At 39.9% G+C, this 10,000-nt stretch overlaps 1 protein-coding gene across 1 annotated transcript in view; it reads left to right on the top strand.

The window, feature by feature from the left end:
* plcb1l (phospholipase C beta 1-like) overlaps positions 1-10,000 on the top strand; it is a 165,937-nt gene that overhangs the window by 154,437 nt on the left and 1,500 nt on the right.

Genomic DNA, 10,000 nt, shown 5'->3' on the forward strand with positions numbered 1-10,000 from the left:
AGAGTATAGTGCACAGAATAAGTGTATAGTGCACAGAATAAGTGTATAGTGCACAGAATAAGAGTATAGTGCACAGAATAAGTGTATAGTGCACAGAATAAGAGTATAGTGCACACTGCACAGAATAAGTGTATAGTGCACAGAATAAGAGTATAGTGCACAGAATAAGAGTATAGTGCACAGAATAAGAGTATAGTGCACACTGCACAGAATAAGAGTATAGTGCACAGAATTAGAGTATAGTGCACAGAATAAGAGCATAAGTACACACTGCAAGTGTTGAGCTCCAGTCCCGATCTAACACACCTGCAGGGGTTAATAAAGAGTCGCAGGGTTTGTTGAACTCGAGGGCCAGAGATGAGAAGCTCTGGAATAATGTACAGTGTGTATTTTGGGACACAGATTTGTGCAGTTTCTGAGGTGTGTGTACACTTGTTGTCGTGTGACAGTGGCAGACGCTGATGTTGAATGAAGCTATCGGCCACACACACTGAACAGTCCTGTGACTTCACAAACACAGATCTGTGCCGTCGCCATGGCAACACTCATCCCACTATTAACCCTGTCCTAGCCTCAGGACGCGCAGGGAAACTCCTGGAGTAATGATGGTTCTCAGTGCTCTGTTTGTCTATAGCAAGATTCTCTTGTTGATGTGTCGTGATACTGACAGGAATAATTCAACCATCTCACAAATCTAATTCTCTATTCAGCAAATGATGATAGTTTTATTGTGCTTTATGTATTATATGGAAAATAAATTCTTATTACATGACTCTCTGAAATGCTTGATTCTGATTGGTCAGTCGTGACATTCCGAGGTCAGTTATTCGTCAGTAATGACCGTCGTCAATGGCAACACTCTGCTCCAGGTGTTTGAGACGCTTCTGGTCTCGCTTTAGTCAAACGCAGCCTCAGTATCGACTGTATTTACTGTAAGATAAACCCGGAGGACTTCAGTGTTCACAGGCCTGTGGGAATATTGTTCAAGTGTCCGCTTGCTAGAACGATTGTTTAGTACACTGTAATGGATTATGAGATCATCATTTTAAAAGGGTTTCTGGTAACACTTTACAATAAGGTTCATTATTAACATGAACTAAGAATGAACAATACTTCTTCAGCATTTATTAATCTTAGTTCATGTTAATTTCAACATTTACTAATACATTATTAAAATCAATGGTTGTATTTGTTAACATTAGTTAATGCACTGTGAGCTAACATGAACACACAGCTGGATTATTAATAACATTAACAAAGATTAATAAATACAGTAACAAATGTATTGCTCATTCATGTTAGTTAATACATTAACTAATGTTACCCAATGAAGCTTATTGTAAAGTGTTACCGGGTTTCTTCTCATATCCATATTTCATGTTCCAGTTTGTAAACGCAAAACACACCCTCTAAAACTGATCAAGACTGTGCAATAACACCCAGATGGATATACATCATTCCTCACTTACAACAGCACGTGATCTGAGAAGACTGAGTATTTTCATTTCTAAATGAACTATTAATAGCAGCGTAATGTTAAAAACACACTGTGGTATTTCAGTCATGCTAGTGTCAAAGATCCTGTAATGTTTGTGTGTGTAGAGCGGGAGACAGATGGAGCAGATCGAGTCTCCCGCTGACTCTCTCTGGCACACGCGTGTGTTTGATGAGCGGCTCTTCATTAATAATTCACACGGTCCTCCTGATTCTCGCCAGGGGAACTTCTGTCACTCGATAGAAACCCGAGGAGCAGAAACAGAGCTCTTTACATCAGAATACACTCTCAATGCTTTGATTCCATGCATCAGATGCTGAGCTCTCCACCCAGCAAGCAATATCCATCATTTCTCCGTCTAGGTTAACTATAGACCCGATATAGTCCAGCTATGAGTAGGTTAACTATAGACCCGATATAGTCCAGCTATGAGTAGGTTAACTATAGACCCGATATAGTCCAGCTATGAGTAGGTTAACTATAGACCCGATATAGTCCAGCTATGAGTAGGTTAACTATAGACCCGATATAGTCTAGATATGAGTAGGTTAACTATAGACCCGATATAGTCCAGCTATGAGTAGGTTAACTATAGACCCGATATAGTCCAGCTATGAGTAGATTAACTATAGACCCGATATAGTCCAGCTATGAGTAGGTTAACTATAGACCCGATATAGTCCGGCTATGAGTAGGTTAACTATAGACCCGATATAGTCCGGCTATGAGTAGGTTAACTATAGACCCGATATAGTCCGGCTATGAGTAGGTTAACTATAGACCCGATATAGTCCAGCTATGAGTAGGTTAACTATAGACCCGATATAGTCCAGCTATGAGTAGGTTAACTATAGACCCGATATAGTCCGGCTATGAGTAGGTTAACTATAGACCCGATATAGTCCAGCTATGAGTAGGTTAACTATAGACCCGATATAGTCTAGATATGAGTAGGTTAACTATAGACCCGATATAGTCCGGCTATGAGTAGGTTAACTATAGACCCGATATAGTCCGGCTATGAGTACGTTAACTATAGACCCGATATAGTCTAGATATGAGTAGGTTAACTATAGACCCGATATAGTCTAGATATGAGTAGGTTAACTATAGACCCGATATAGTCCGGCTATGAGTAGGTTAACTATAGACCCGATATAGTCTAGATATGAGTAGGTTAACTATAGACCCGATATAGTCCGGCTATGAGTACGTTAACTATAGACCCGATATAGTCTAGATATGAGTAGGTTAACTATAGACCCGATATAGTCCGGCTATGAGTAGGTTAACTATAGACCCGATATAGTCCGGCTATGAGTACGTTAACTATAGACCCGATATAGTCTAGATATGAGTAGGTTAACTATAGACCCGATATAGTCCGGCTATGAGTACGTTAACTATAGACCCGATATAGTCTAGATATGAGTAGGTTAACTATAGACCCGATATAGTCCGGCTATGAGTAGTTTAACTATAGACCCGATATAGTCCAGCTATGAGTAGGTTAACTATAGACCCGATATAGTCCAGCTATTAGTAGGTTAACTATAGACCCGATATAGTCCAGCTATGAGTAGGTTAACTATAGACCCGATATAGTCCAGCTATGAGTAGGTTAACTGTAGACCCGATATAGACCCGACTTGTTTGTTATGTAATTGATGACTAGGCTAGTCTTGAGCGGCGGTTAGACGCCTATTAAAGTTTCACTGACAGCCCAAATTTGCCTTGCTTTAGCCTAAACGTCAGGCTGTGTTTGGACGGCTATTAGACGTCTTTTAACGGCAAAAGTGCTTGCTGGGCAGTCTCAATTTAGTGTTTAAACCGTTCATGAACACACACACACACACACACACACACACACACACAGTTACATGACGAGTGCAAAACGGGAACATTTCATCTAGATTTCATAAGCTGGATCCCTCGATGGCGGAGCAGAATTAGGACAGATGTGGATGAAGGTCATTCTCCTCCCTCAGCGCTTTAAGAGAGTGTGTGTGGATTGGCCATGAGAGTGTGTGTGGATTGTTGACAGATGACGAGTCTTTTGAGGAAAGACATATTTAACTGAGTCGGGAGGGAACAGAACTAGAATGGGCCGTGCTTTCATCTCCAGGCCTCTTTCGGTGAAACGGGGGCGAACCGCTGGAGTTTGAGGAGTTTCTCAGAGCTTGAGCTTGAAGAGATGTTAGATTCTGTGCGGGAGAGCTTTGGTTTGTCAGTGTTTATGAGTGACGATCATTTGAGTGGTTAAAGAACTGAGCGACTGAGCCTGGGTTCTCCCAAGGTTTTTTCTCCTGTTTTGGTTCCTGTCACTGTTGCCTTTTTCCACCTTTGTTGCCTTTGGCTTTTGCCTTGCTTAGTTGGGGACATTAAATTTAACATTTTTTTTTAATTTTCAACAATATTATTGATCTCCTGCACTGACAGCATTATATGAGAACTGAACTGAGCTGGACGATGACATCACGGTTTTCTCCAGAGTCGCTATATATATAAATGAACTAAATTAATAACTTTTTTACATCAAAAATGACCCATCACTGAACTTGCTTAAGCTGGACTGTGGCGCTATTCTCTTCTGGAAACAAACTCTGTTGCATTATTTTCCTGTTATCTCTGTAAAGCTGCTTTGAAACAATCTGTGTTGTAAAAATCGCTGTAAAAATAAATGTGACTTGACTTGAAAGTAGCCCGGATCTTTCTTCCTTCTTGACTGCGACTCTTAGGCTACGTTCAGACTGTTAGTCCAAATCCGATTTTTGTGCATATCCGATTGAAATCCAAACAGAATTAGCTAATGTGAACAGCAAAAAATCACATGAAATGCAATTTTTACAAATCCGTTTCAAGCTACATTCATATGTGGTTTTAAATCCTATTTAAACCGCATTTCTGGAAATCTGTTTGAGTCTGACTCTGATCGGATTTCGCTTTGTTTATGTGACTTTCTCACGCCACATAAAATGTAAACGTTAGACGTTGTTATAGGAAAAATGCTGAAAGTCGTTGCCGAAACAATGCTCTGTTTTTCCAAAGTGCCGGACAAGCAGAAAATGACAATATAATGGAGACATATTTGTAAACCGGTGGAGACGCTGCCTCAAAAGACTCATAATCTGAGCTGGATTACGGATACACATTTACATGGTGTAAAATTTAAATAAGACAACATCTGTATTGCAAACCCCTCCATGTTGCGGTTGTTGCTGTGTTTGCCGTTTTCCTGCCATAGAAACCAGTGCAGATATAGCAGAAAACAAAAGAGCTGCATGGACACACACATCAGATCTGAACAGTTGCGATACAGAGTGTGGACGTCAATAATTTTAGATCAGATTCCAATCGGATAACCAAATAATCTGATTTGTACTGGTTTAAAGTGTGTGTGTGAGTCAGGTCCTCATTGGCCACCAGTCCAGCTCCACTGACGGCTAGTGGAAATGAAACTGTCAGTGTGGAAACAAGAAGAAGCTGCACTGTCACGTATACTGTATATCATCTCGCTTCCGCTGTATCGTTTCAAACAGAAAGCGCTGACATATTACAGTGATAACAGGAGATTACAGTTATAACAGGATATTACAGTGATAACAGGAGATTACAGTTATAACAGGAGATTACAGTAACAGGAGATTACAGTTATAACAGGATATTACAGTAACAGGAGATTACAGTAACAGGAGATTACAGTAACAGAGATTACAGTGATAACAGGAGATTACAGTGACAGGAGATTACAGTAACAGGAGATTACAGTAACAGGAGATTACAGTAACAGAGATTACAGTTATAACAGGATATTACAGTAACAGGAGATTACAGTGATAACAGGAGATTACAGTAACAGGAGATTACAGTGATAACAGGAGATTACAGTAACAGGAGATTACAGTTATAACAGGATATTACAGTAACAGGAGATTACAGTAACAGGAGATTACAGTAACAGGAGATTACAGTTATAACAGGATATTACAGTAACAGGATATTACAGTAACAGGATATTACAGTAACAGGAGATTACAGTAACAAGAGATTACAGTTATAACAGGATATTACAGTAACAGGAGATTACAGTGATAACAGGAGATTACAGTGATAACAGGAGATTACAGTGACAGGAGATTACAGTAACAGGAGATTACAGTAACAGAGATTACAGTAACAGGAGATTATAGTAATAGGAGATTACAGTAACAGGAGATTACAGTAACAGGAGATTACAGTGACAGGAGATTACAGTGACAGAGATTACAGTAACAGGAGATTACAGTAACAGAGATTACAGTAACAGGAGATTACAGTAACAGGAGATTATAGTAATAGGAGATTACAGTAACAGGAGATTACAGTGACAGGAGATTACAGTGACAGGAGATTACAGTAACAGGAGATTACAGTAACAGAGATTACAGTAACAGGAGATTACAGTGATAACAGGAGATTACAGTAACAGGAGATTACAGTAACAGGAGATTACAGTGATAACAGGAGATTACAGTGATAACAGGAGATTACAGTAACAGGATATTACAGTGACAGAGATTACAGTAAAAGGAGATTACAGTAACAGGAGATTACAGTGATAACAGCAGATTACAGTAACAGGAGATTACAGTAACAGGAGATTACAGTAACAGAGATTACAGTAACAGGAGATTACAGTGATAACAGCAGATTACAGTAACAGGAGATTACAGTGACCGGAAATTACAGTAACAGAGATTACAGTAACAGAGATTATAGTAACAGGAGATTACAGTAACAGGAGATTACAGTAACAGGAGATTACAGTGATAACAGGAGATTACAGTGATAACAGGAGATTACAGTAACAGAGATTACAGTAACAGGAGATTACAGTGACCGGAGATTACAGAGATAACAGGAGATTACAGTAACAGAGTTTACAGTAACAGAGATTACAGTAACAGGAGATTACAGTGACAGGAGATTACAGTAAAAGAAGAAACAGGAGATTACAGTAACAGGAGATTACAGTAATAGGAGATTACAGTAACAGAGATTACAGTAACAGGAGATTACAGTAACAGGAGATTACAGTGATAACAGGACATTACAGTAACAGGAGATTACAGTGATAACAGGAGATTACAGTAATAGGAGATTACAGTAACAGAGATTACAGTAACAGGAGATTACAGTAACGGGAGATTACAGTAACGGGAGATTACAGTAACAGGAGATTACAGTAACAGGACATTACAGTAACAGGAGATTACAGTGATAACAGGAGATTACAGTAACAGGAGATTACAGTGATAACAGGAGATTACAGTAACAGGAGATTACAGTGATAACAGGAGATTACAGTAACAGGAGATTACAGTGATAACAGGAGATTACAGTAATAGGAGATTACAGTAACAGAGATTACAGTAACAGGAGATTACAGTAACAGGAGATTACAGTAATAGTGTTCAGGCTATACAGCAGATCTAGAATAAAGTTATTGTCCAGATAAAGTTAGTTTTGATTGATTCACTTCCTTTGTAAAGATCATTAGTTATTATAACTTAGCGGCCGCTAACACGACACCGTTCTACAGAAAACACAAACTTTACTCTGTTCCGGCCGCTCATTCACACACACCAGTGTTTGGAGCTCGAGAACACACACTCTGAAACAGGATCCAAGGTGCAATTTAGATTTTTTTTAATTTTTTTACTTTATCTTTGTGAAAACGTAAAAAATGCGAATTTGTGAAAATAGTGGCGGCGTGCACATGCGTATCACGCGTTTAGTCTATAAGTATGCGTGTTTGAATGTATATGTGCACAGGCTAACCTCGGGATAAACAGAAGGACTAATATTAGCGTAGACGCCATCCTTCTTATGATGTAACGAGTACATCAGGATTTAAGGGAAGTGTTCCCAGTTCCGGCTGACCGAATCTATGCAGCCTAACATTGAGTTAAAGAAGTCTATAATGTGTTATGTGTATGCTAGGCCAAAGAGATGTGTGTTTAGTCGAGCTTTAAACTGAGAGAGTGTGTCTCTCGGCTTCTGTCTCCGCACCGGCCGCGGGTGATAAAGTCGTGAGGTGGGAAAGGTCGACAGGAGTCGCAGATTAGCATCACACACACACTCGGGCGTCACACACACACTCGTGCGTCTCTGCGTGTGCCAGCGGATCTGAGATGCGCTTTAATCCGGGCCTGTGTCTCGGCCAGCAGGGGGACAGCAGATGTCCTCTATAAGTGGGTCGGCTTTGTGCGGATCCATCTGGCCCTGTCATGTTGATCTCAGATGCTGGAAATATGATTTCTAGAAGGTGACCTTTTTGTATGACGGCGCTCAACCGGTTTGAGGAACTGAGTTGTGCAAATATACTTGGCTGATGTTTGCTTTAGTTTTCTATGTTGGTTAAGAGCGTTACATACAGGCTTCTCTTGTCCATGCGTGTCTAAAGCTCCTCAGACCAGTGCATGACAGTTCTAGGGCCGCACTCGAATAGTCCACTAACCGTTAGTCGACTAGAAGAGGATTGGTCGACTAAGATTTTATTAGTCGGTTAGTCGCAAAAAAAAAAAAAAACTCTACAGGAATTGGCAAAATCACACAGGCCGGAAATCCAAACATTCGCCTATCGATCATTTATCGCCATCAAATATGGCTAATCACTTAAAACATTAAGTAGCAGCAACTTTACAAGTCCACTCTCTAACCCTAACCTAGACAAATGTGTGCTATTATTAGGCGCATATCCAAGTGTGTGTGGAGAGTGTGTTTACTGCATGACACACACATCACTGCATTTAACTCAAAATACTCCGTCATTTTTGGTCATACAGATAAGAGTAATGCAAACTGTAAATGGTCTACTTTTATTTTTGTAAACTCACAATAACAACAGATCGTTGTGCCTTTGTAAAATAATGGAGCTTTCTGCCGCTTCGGTCTTGAACTTGAGATTGAAACTCAGTGTATAGTTGCCTCACAGACATCAGAAATATATCAATAGAAAGGATTCCAATGGAAAATAAATATTCTCCGATTATGTAATCCATTTGAAATGAGCATGTAGTCACGTCCACCACTGCTAGAGTAGACGAGTGGGCATCGTCGTCTTAATATCTGCTGCCGAAAACACAGAAAATATTACCAATAAATTATTACAATTTTCAGACAGTCTCATCCTGTTTTTTTCATGTTATCATTATATTTGCTGGTCCGCTGTGTCCATGTGTGCGCTGATTCGGCTATGTATTTTATATAGGCAATTAAAGGCACATTATTATGATTTATGGATTATTAATATAAACACGCGATTAGTCAATTAATTGCTTAAATGAACGACTACTAGTCAACTAGAAATGTGTTTAGTCGAGGGCAGCCCTAGAAAGTACTAAACCTGAACTGAGGGAAACCAGCGCCAGAGACTCTCAGATCACACACAAGTTTCACAATCATAGTGTTTGACACGATTCATCTTTGGTGCTTTCTTTAATTACACCGTTCCCTGGAGATCGAGCGGGGTAGTTAACCAGTCAAACAAGCAGTAAAGCAATTATTGGGTCAGAATGAATACAATTCTGACATCTTTAATCACTAGGGGAGTCTGTGCCTGGAGAAAAACAGGAGAATCCACTGAGATGAAGTCATGTTGCTGTTGAACACTAAAGTAATAAAGCTTGTGGATCTTCTGAGATTGTCTCTAATGTTGATGCTTTAACCTCAGGCTGTGGTTATACTCTCCTGCATTCAAGCTTTAGTTTGCTGTTTAATCCATATGTTTATTCATGTTACAGCGCTGATAATGTGATAATGTTCTAGATCAGAGGTTCTCAACTGGTGGATCACGACCCAAACATGTGGTTTAGCTGCTGTAAGACACACTATGACCCAGCAAGCAATATCCGTCATTTCACCCTCACTGTAGGTTAACTATAGACCCGATATAGTCCAGCTATGAGTAGGTTAACTATAGACCCGATATAGTCCAGCTATGAGTAGGTTAACTATAGACCCGATATAGTCCGGCTATTAGTAGGTTAACTATAGACCCGATATAGTCCAGCTATGAGTAGGTTAACTATAGACCCGATATAGTCCAGCTATGAGTAGGTTAACTATAGACCCGATATAGTCCAGCTATGAGTAGGTTAACTATAGACCCGATATAGTCTAGATATGAGTAGGTTAACTATAGACCCGATATAGTCTAGATATGAGTAGGTTAACTATAGACCCGATATAGTCTAGATATGAGTAGGTTAACTATAGACCCGATATAGACCCGACTTGTTACTGACAGCCCAAATTTTGCCTTGCTTTAGCCTAGACGTCAGGCTGTGTTTGGACGGCTATTAGACGTCTTTTAAACGCAAAAGTGCTTGCTGGGAGGACTGTCCTGATCAGGAGAAACTCTCCCATGTGGTTGTTGAGGTCAAAGATATCAGACGGGTTGTGATCCTCAAAAACCATCATCTAAAAGATATAAGAATGGAGACACTGCACGGTTGAGAGGGT

This window comes from Phoxinus phoxinus (genome assembly GCF_949152265.1).
Source record: "Phoxinus phoxinus genome assembly, chromosome: 16".
Lineage (NCBI taxonomy): Eukaryota > Metazoa > Chordata > Actinopteri > Cypriniformes > Leuciscidae > Phoxinus > Phoxinus phoxinus.